Source organism: Cupressus sempervirens, chromosome 6 (assembly GCF_028749045.1).
Source record: "Cupressus sempervirens isolate cs-2001-9-10 chromosome 6, ASM2874904v1, whole genome shotgun sequence".
NCBI classification, from domain to species: Eukaryota; Viridiplantae; Streptophyta; class Pinopsida; order Cupressales; family Cupressaceae; genus Cupressus; species Cupressus sempervirens.
Genome location: NC_143123.1, coordinates 654643615 through 654654158, shown reverse-complemented (window position 1 = coordinate 654654158; position 10544 = coordinate 654643615).

The window sequence follows — 10544 nt, the reverse complement described above, 5'->3', positions numbered from 1 at the left end:
TATAATTGCTTTGGCCTTGATGACAACTATGAGGAGGAGTATGGTCAGTAGACAAAACATCTGGAGGCACTTGGGCAACTATACAAGGGGCATTTCCCTAGTGAGCAAGTAGCTCCCACAAGTGAGCCACTTCTAGTGTGACTTTGTTAGTTTGTACTTGTATCTACAACATGACATTATTACATATACATGATTTAGACTACATAGCAACATGAATAACAAGAAAGTTGTTGGAGAATAAAACAACATTGCAATCTTTCCAAATCGTAAATAATATCTCCATTATGAATGCATGCCAAATATGGGCATATCTAAAAGGGAGTCTGGGAGCATCACCCAAGACCACCATATGTCAAGTGAAAGCCTTTGGATCAAAAGGCTTGAAAAAATCATAAATCTAGAAGCAATAATTTTGGGCTTGTTTGTAGAACCAAAATATATCTAGGAAGCTTTTAGTCTGACCACAAAAAGGGCATCTAGGATTAGGAACTCTTGAATGTCAGAGCTAAGGAACCAAAGGCAAGCCCTAGAAAAGGAGACACCAGGTGAAGTGAGAAATCTTTGGCTTTTTATGGTATATCAAACAATGGAAAATCTAAGATTCCAAGTCTTATGAGACGAATGCAAATGCCAAAACTAGTTGAGAGTATCAACCATTAGAAGATGGGGCACTAGCCAATAATACCTTAGCCTAGGCTTGTAATTGGTCATTGGAGTGGTAGAATACCACTTCCAATCTTTCCACCAAGGGTGGGATGAGTGAATTCTAAGCTTGTGTAAAAAATTGGGAGGGACCACAAAAAGTAGAAGATTAATTGTATGTTGATCTGGATAGACAATATTATACTGCACCTATAGATCCTCCCATGAGTGAAGGCTCATAGTAACCATGGAGAATAAATCTTTGGGCATTTTAATACCCCTACAAAATAAATGCAAAGCACTGGCTCCTTGAATCTTGGCTAAAGGCATACCTTGAGTGGCAAACAAGGGTGACCACCAAAGGTTTTGTTGGTTCATTGAGAGTCCATCTCTAAACCCATTACTAGCCTAGCAAAGCCATGGCTTGATGGTATCCCAAGATTTCTAAATTCTTTTAGCAAAAAAAGTGCTCTAAATCTAAATAGGTTCAGAAGTCACAAGAAGGGTTTGAAAGACAATCCTCTTCTAGGCCAGTCAATTAGCTGAAAAGCCTAAAGAAATATAGTGTTGTAAGAAAAGTTTCTAGGTCTTATCTCTAGTGAGAGCCTGTATGATCTACTTAGCATGGAGGGCTATCCCTTGCTTATAGGTGGAAATTAATCCAAGGCCACTAGAATCTTTGAGAAAACAACAAAAGTCCTAGGCAACTCTGTGGAAGCCATGATGTGTAGCATCAAAGGCCCAGAGAAAGTCTTGGAAAAGATGTTCAAGCTTAAGGTATGAGGCTTTCGAGGGAGCCCAACATTAAGAATAGTACATATGCATAGCATCAATCACTTTGGCACATATTTAGAACTTCCACTCAAGTAAAAGGGGCTTAGTGATCCAATATTCTAGCTTCTTCTCAATTTGAGCAAGCACAACATTCGACAACTCCACAAGAGATGCTTGAAAAGAAAAGGGAATGCCCAAAAATTTAAAAATTTCACCATGTTGGACCCATTTCCACCCATACTACTGCAACCATTGAGAGCCTGGCAAGAACGATTGTTGGTAGCAAAGGGATTTGTGTCATTAGATAGTAGACCTTGAAGCAAGGCAAAAAGTATCCAAACACTGCAAGGTATTGGAAATGTTCTCCTCATCCTCAATCAAAGTGAGGAAAGAATCATTTTCAAAATGACCATTAACCAGTTGAGTGATCAACTCAAGCAGAGAAATGTGATGCACTGGACCTTGAGAAATGGCATTAGCAAGAAGATAGCCAAAGCCCTCGGCTGCCAAAACATAAAGAGGTGGTGTAAGAGGACAAACTTGATTGATAGAATGGAAGAGTCCAAAAGCTTTAGACTATCAACCATTGATGGTGATGCAAGTAGAGGCATCCCCAAAAAGCATCTGCACTGACTGTCAAAAGACTGGGCTAAAACCCAAAGCTTGAAGCATAGCTAAAATAAAAGGTCATTCAATTTGGTCATATGATTTGGTGAAATCAATCTTTAGGATTAAGGTCTGTTGTTTGGATTTCCTGGCCCATTCCATACCTTTCCAGATAAAAATAATTTTGTCCAAGATATAGTAGGACTTGATAAAAATGGTTTATTTAGGTCAAACAATTTGAGGGAGCAAATGCCAAATTTAAGAGAGAGGGCTTTGGAAATGATCTTGTAGGAGACATTCAACAAAGTGATGGGCCTCCAGTTGCAAATTTCTTCAGAATCGGCAAGTTTATATATGAATTTAATATTCCCTTTATTAATGATATTACTTGATGAATTAGAGTTGTATGCTTCATGATAAACATGAAGAAAATTAGGGCCAATGTCATCCCAAAGAATCTTCTAGAATACACAAGGGAAGCCATCACATATAAGGGCTTTGTCATCAGCCATAGAAAGGATATATTCCTTTAAGTCTGCAAGTGTTAGCTTTTTCTTACTAAAGGCATATTGTTTAGGAGCAAGCCTATTAGAGTAACATCAAGGCAGGCTTGTAATGCTTGATCACACACAATAGAGGGCCCCTGAGCCATAAAAACCTACTCATAATGATGTACAAAAGCCTCGAGAATGTTCAATAGGTTAGTGAAGACCTACTGATCTTCTCAGATGCATTTAATACCCACTATAGAGTGACAAACCCTCAAAGCAATAAAAAATTCCTTGAAAGCCTGATTGCTAACCTCCAACCAATGTAGACAAGCCTTGATTTGAGCTTCCTAAGAAACACAACTATTTGCAACATGTTTCTGGTGCCAAAGGTTGGCAAGTCAAACCTAGAGATCTGTATCAAATGGATTCATGGCAAGATCCTCTAAGGCCATATGGAAATCATGAGTAGTGGCTCCATAAGATCTCCTATGGTACATAGCTAGTTGTCTACCATAAATGTAAAGAAATATCGCAATACAGAGGATAGCATCATTCTATCATTGAATCCATCTAAAATGAGTGTGGGGGGCCAAGGATCAAAATTCCATACACACAGGATGTGTGTAACAGTTGGCAAATGGGACAATAAGTAAGTGTTGAGGTAAAATTCAGTTTTACTCGAGCGAGGCTGAGTTGTTTGCCAAGTGATAGAAAAGAGAATGGGGGAGTGATCTAAAAATTTCACATTAGGTAGGGGAGTGACAAGCATGACATGCTTTTGAGAAAAGGAAAAAAAGGACTGCATAGAAATCATAGCCCTATCAAGTCTCTTGAAAACTCTGTAAGGCCCAGCTCAAAAATTGGACCAAGTATGCCAAATCCCATCTGGGTAATAGCTAGCATTAGGATCAAAAAGTCCTAACTTGTTAAGCATATAAATATAGGCCTCTCGTTCACCAGCTACCCATCTAAAGGGCATAAGGCCTTCCTTGTCAGAGGCTAGCTCAACCATGTTAAAATCCCTAGAAAAAACCCATGTCATAGGTGGCAAATGATCCACCAACCAATGCCATAGGTGTGAATGATCAATAACATCATTGGGAGCATAAATGTTAACAATAACAAAAGAACGAATCTGAAAAGATAGCAAAATCCAAACCACCCTATGTAGAGGGTCAAAACCATACGAAATAACAGAGGAAATTAAATGAGGGGACAAAAGAGTAACAACACCACCTTGACCAGCTTCATGTTGAGAAGCAAAAGTGACACTGTCCAGCCAAATAAAATGACAAGTTGAGGTAAGAAGAAACCCAACAACTTTAACTTCCTAGAGACAAAGCACATCAAGATCAAATTGATGCTTGGTATCATGAACATAATATTTTCTAGGGAGGTCTGTCAGCTACCACACATTCCATGAAAGGAAATTCATGGAAACCTAGCTTACATGTCATTCTCATCCCCTAGAGGGGAGAAGATATTGTGCAAAAATGAGGGGTCATCAAGAGCAATGACCCTCTGAAGCTTCTCCCCATTATCAAAAAACTCATCGTGACCATCTAGGTTGCGAAACTGGCATAGCATTTGCTAGGAAATCATTGGTGTTGCTTGTGGCACTCAAGTCCAAAGAGGGCATGGATCTAAGGTAGGAATGCCCACTATCCCTTGGCCTCCAGGGTTTGAAACAAGAGGTGGAGGGAATTGAGGATTCTATGGGTATCTAGCTTGAGCTACGTTTACCATGATCCATAGGCAAAGAGCTCACCTTAGCCACAACCAAACCCTTCCCTTTTTTCATCATCATAGTCCATTCATCTTTCTTAGCAGCCATAGTTGGCATAGCTTCCGAAGTAGAGGGTTGGTTATGGTCCAATAAGGGACAATCCCTAATATTATGCTCAACTGACTGGCACCAATAGTAGGTATTTGGAAGGTTAAGGTAAAGAACCTTCTTAGTAAAGGTGGTACTACCTATCTAGATTTTCATTGTATCCTCAAGGTCCCTAGATAGGTTGACCTCAACACAAACCCTACATTACGGATGAGTGTTGAAAAAATTGTCCAGTTAAAGGTACACAACCTTGCTGACAATTTGTGCAATAGCAAGTAAAAAAGACCAGCAAGGAATGGGAATCCCAGGAAACTCTACCCAAATGGGTACCTTAAGCTTCCAATCATCTAAAATAAAAAAACCTTGTGCCCAACATTGAAAAACTAAGAGGGAGGAGCTGGTAGTCTAGGGATCTCACACAAAAACATGTTCGGCTTGGCCTATATTGCCAAAGTGAAAAGGAAAAAAATCCTTCAGTAAGACTTTGAATGCCTTCAAGGCGAACACCCTTAGGTGTCCAAACCTTGGAAACCCATTCCCACAGTATGCTTTTAGAAGGAGTATGACCCACAAAATACCCAATGAGGGTTTTTTGTTCTAGCCATGTGCATGCACTATTAAACTCCTTGACATTCAAAATTATATCAGGAGAGGAATTACCTCATAAAACACCTTGAGAATGAACTTGTGTCGGTGCTTGGTCGGCAGAGCTATTCTCTCTAGTAGCAATAACAAATCTAGCACCAACATCAACTGTTGGGTTGGAGAAGGTTGATCTCATTATAAATGAAATCTTATTCTGCAATAAATATGGTATGACAGACAGTGGAAACCAATGAGGATTCAAATGGACATGAAATTGATCTAAATGTCTAAATGATTCATATTTGACCCATAGATACTTATGATATTTAATATACACTAGAAATATATAAAACATCAAAATTAGTTTTGATCATTTTCCAAAAATAAAATATACCTTAATTATTTATCTATAACATTTTATATTTTTCTTAATACAAGAAATTTATAAGTAAATAAATTTTTTTCTTTATAAATTTATTTTTTCTTGACTAATCTACTTTTTTTATGAATAGTCCTTTTCTATTAATAAATAATATACTAAGTTTACAATTCACAAAGAAGGGGTTGGGGGATACAAGATCACGTCACGAGAGTTCACATGGTTGAAGCCGAAATCAACAACTATTCATCAACAAAAAAAAATTAAGAAGCAACCCTCTAGTAGCTAAAGCAATGCCAATTGAGGGGGGTGGTTCATCCTGATCATGAAATCCCCAGTCATCCCTAGGATTGGCAGGCTGGCTGGGAACAATCCAGCCATCAGTAGCATCATTAGGGGCCTGGTCAGTATCCTTAGTATCAGGTCGCAAAGGTGAGATAGCCAATTATAGGTGAAAGGGCCACTTTCTATAAACCACATGCTGAGGACCAAGAGGAGGAGCCACCAAGCACAAGGACTAGCTTGTGCGACCATGAGGCGAGAAAATTGAGTGGCAATGCCAACCACCATCGCCACCACTAGGAGAGCAGTGGCAGGTGTATGCACCCTAAAATGGTCACCTTGACTATGTGCCCCGGTTTCATAATTTATCTCAAGCTTGAATTGATATTTACATCACCATTTCCTTTGATCAAATTAAATTATTTGAATTATAGAAATTATTTAAATTATTTAATTAATAATTATTATTTTACATCAATTTCCTTGATTAAATAGGAGTTAATTTATTTAATTAATAAATGGTTGGATCATCTTGATTTTTGTATTATTTAATTAAAGGAATTTTCTCCCTTTTAATTAAATAAAACTCCTTCTCACTTAATTTTATGTGCAACAATTATTATTTTAAAAGAAATAATTAAATAAATGTCACACACTTTATTTTGAAAGAAAATGGATTATTTTATAATTAAATTAAATAAAAACACCCCTCATCTTAAGGCATTTTACACTCCATATCTCTTAATTAAATGCTAATTGCACATTCTCTTTTGTGGATCACACCTTTTCATTTAATTTTCATTTTCCCTCTAATTTGGGAATGCTTCTTGGCTTTGGTATATAAGGAGACCTCCTTCCTTCATTTTGGAAGAGGAAATTTTATTATCACCATTATTTGGAGCTTTCATGTGATTTCCTTGAGGACGTAGAGCATTCTTATGAGAAGATCATGACTTCTTATGCTACTATTATGATAGACATTTTTTGAAGCTTTCTTGGAGACTTGGAGATATCTTGCATGTTAATGATTATTTGAATCTTCCGTTCATTGGATGTACTTGTGAAGACCAAGGCAATGTTCATATGAGAGCCACCACTTCAAACCTTTGAAGGTCTTTGCACATTGATGATAGGAAGCTATGAGTCAATTCTTGAGATCTTGCACTTTCATGGTGTTATTTTGAAGGATTTCAAGTATAAGGATTCATAGAAGTGTGTTTACATATTTGTCCATATTTTTCACATGCCATTTTTGGCACCCACCATGGGGCAACCCACCTCTTTCATGTTGGTTTTGGATGTTTTTGGAGCTAACCCCTTGTGTAGAGTTTCTTGGAGAAGAAAGCCCTAAATTTTTAAAGATTCAATCATATCTCCCAAATGGCTTGGTATTTTAGCCTAAACTTTTTTTTTGCAAGGTGGCGACATATTAGACAAGCTTTAATCCAATTTTCAGATTTTTCTAAGGTATTTTTTATTTTTTTTATTTTTAATGAAAAATCATTTTAAGGAGAAAATTAGCAATTTTTTTGGAAAAGTATGCATTTTTGGAAAGCTCTTTGAATAATAAATATGCATTTTTGGAAATCTCTTTGAATAATAAATAGAGTTAGTTCTTTGTGTTTTGATTTTAGATATCATATTAAGGCTCAATAATTTGATTTGAAAAAATTGGTCTATTTTGACAAAATAGCTCTCTAGGGCACAAATGAAAAGATTTTTTCAAAATTCTAACATTTTTGGAAAGCTCTTTGATTTTTGATGGGGGTCTCTTTTCTCCATTTAGGGTTTTGGATCTAAATTCATATCATATAGGTCCAATCTTGTTGACTAGGTCAAAAATCAATATTAAAAAAGGGCATTTAATGAATAGTTTGCATTTAATTTTCACATAGATCAATGCATGATGTGAAATTTCATTTGGGTTATTTGTTGATTATTACCACTCTTAAAAATCATATTTTTAGATCTAACCCTAATTTTGCATAAGTTGGATATATTACATATCTTGTGTTTGCTTATTTTGCAAGCAAGTGTTTCAGCATAAACGAAAGGTACAATAGAGAAAAGATGTGTTGCAAGAATTACTAGGTATTTTGTTGGATCTCTATAACATTTGGATTTGCAACTAAAACAAACATCTCATGTGTTTAGCTTGAGTGCTTTTACATGCTTTCATAGATTCACACTTCATTTGGTGCTCTAAAATTGGATCTAGATTTTCTTCCATAGATATATGTTTCACATAGTAATTAGGCCCTATGAACACTATTTGGCGATCTTGAGGGACTAAGCTTCATCTTCTTGCTTTACATGTGGAGATCCTCTTGACAATAGATCCCCTTGTAGGTAGGGAAAGATATTTGTCATTGTCTCACTATTCCACTTAGGTTTGTCCTCAACATCCATTGGTACTTTCTCTTTAGATAGTGGTGGTGTTTGTTATTGGCTTTTCCAAAAATTTGGTGAGATGATTTTGAATTATCATGTCAAAGAATCTTGTTTGTTATGTTTGGGTGAGGTGAAGAGGCTAGAGGAGTATGCTTTGTTCCCTTTTGGGCACATCAAAAACATAGAACCCTTGAATCCAAACCAAGTCCCCTTGTGGTACAATTTTGTGAGTCTTCCTTGATTAGAAAGGGTTAACTGCAATGGACACTCCCTTTATTGGGTCAACCATATGGACGAAACCTCAAGTAGTAATAGTCATTTTTGACGTGGTAGTAACAACCACTATATAAATGTCCTTGTGAGGGAAATCCCCATGGGTGTAGTCTTTTGTTGGATTGTCGAATCTCCTCAATATCTCTGATTGATTAAATTCTTAGAATATGTCAAAACCCTAGTGCACCGAGATTGGATTTCACCCACTCTAGATTGCAAAAGCTCTAGAGTTGACCATTACTAAGAACCTTAGTGCTGCCAAATTTTCTTTTCTAGGACTATGTGCATGATTGAAAAACATTTTGAGAACATACACAAAAGTGGTTCTAGGGATTAGATTCATACTACAACATGATTCTTGTTCATGCACAAGGTTGCTTTGTCCCTTGCCCATTGCTTGTAGACATTTTCTTGAAATCTTTTATTATTGTTCTATGTGCCTGATTATTATTTATAAATCTAAAATTGATCTTAGTTGGTTAAAATAATAATTCATTATTCATCATATGGACTCTAGGGTAACCATGTTTTCTTCATTCTTGAGTTGCTTTGACTATTGTGGACCTAATCTTGAGCATCTAAACTTGTTGTCACTTTGGATCCTTGCATCATAGCTATCTTTGAGTTAGTAAGTCTTATCTTATCTTGTCCCCAAAATCAAAACTTGCAAAGTTAGAGATTTCCCTAGTGGAGAAAGTTTTCTTTGGGATTCTTTGATTTCATGCTTGGATTGTGGGTATTCACTTGTCTAAACATATCAATTTATCTCATATTATTATAGAACATTATAATTCTTGGATCATTCCACAATTGTGAGACCAATAGTGGCATATTGTGTTAACCAATCCTAAGACCTCTATTGGCTGATTAAGTTAGCAAGAGTGACAAAAAATTACATTATTACACCTTATTAATTGGACAAGTGATTACTTTACTACCCAAGAGTGATACCAATGCATCTTGGAGTCTTTCTATTTACTAGTGTTTTCCCTCTCATGCCAGTTATGACTAGGTTTCAAGTGAGTCACGGTAAACAACCTCAAGTTAACTTTGGTCAATTACCCTTAGTTCCAACTTGTCAAAAACATAAAGGAAAAGAACCTATCTTTGATCAAACACCTAAGGGAAAAATTGAAATTGAGCTTACTCCTAGCAATCTTGGTAAATTGAACATACCTAGGCCCTCTTCACTTTTTGAGAAGGACATGTTATTCACTAGAAGCAAAGATAAAAGCATGGATGACATGATAAATGATAGATTATTGAGGCAAAATGGGGTTGAACCTTTGGGATCTTGCATAAACCATGAAGATATTGATGGAACTACCTTAGCAAATGATTTTTTTGGAGGAAATCAGCACTACTCTCCATTTCTTGCTCCTCCTAGATTATCACCTAAATCTTCTCACCCAATGGATGATAAAATCAGACAAGATGAATTGGAAAAGATGGCATACTTGGAGAAGAAAGAGAAACAAGTAGCACAACAAATCAACGAAAGTTTGGCTAGGTCTCAAGAATTTCTCAACAAAACTCCAAGAACCCCTAATGGTCAGTTTAATAAAGCGAGTATGTATATAGAAGCCCAAGCTAGAAAAATAACTAAAGATATGGCTCAACAAATGGTTAATGATATTCTTTCTCAAAGAAGTAATGTTTCTCCACCTTCTATATCTCCTAGAGGTGACAAGGAGAGACATATTGTACAAGAAAAACAAGCTTACATAGATGCATTCATACAATGTGAGGTGGAAAAGAGAGCTCATGAAATAGCACGTCAGAAACTTTTGCTTGGTGGTGGTAATGGTTTTCCACCTCCTTCTCCTCCTCTAAGAGTTACTAGACATATGTCACCTTCACAATCTTCTAAGAGAAATATGAGACAACCATATCCTCCTCCTAGATATCAGCAAAGGTAAATGTCTCCTCCAAGGAATTTACAACAACACCCTCAATTTACTACACATGGTTTTGGTGTGGATTATGATTTATTAAAGCAAGACCTAGAATTCCACAAGTACATGGATCAATACATTAAAATTAATAAGGATAAATACTTCATGGATTTAATTGAAAAAGATGTTCAAGTATATTATGATTTTGATGTGAATAAGAATATTAAGAGACAAAATCCTTCATTTCAAGAACAAACTGAGAAAAATATGAAGATGTTAATGGATAAAATTAGACCTAAGAATCCATTTTCTCTACAGAGTGTTTTTCCTCTACCTTTTGAGAGGAGTATTCTAGAGGTGGAATTCCCTAAGAAAATAGAATTTCCTAATTA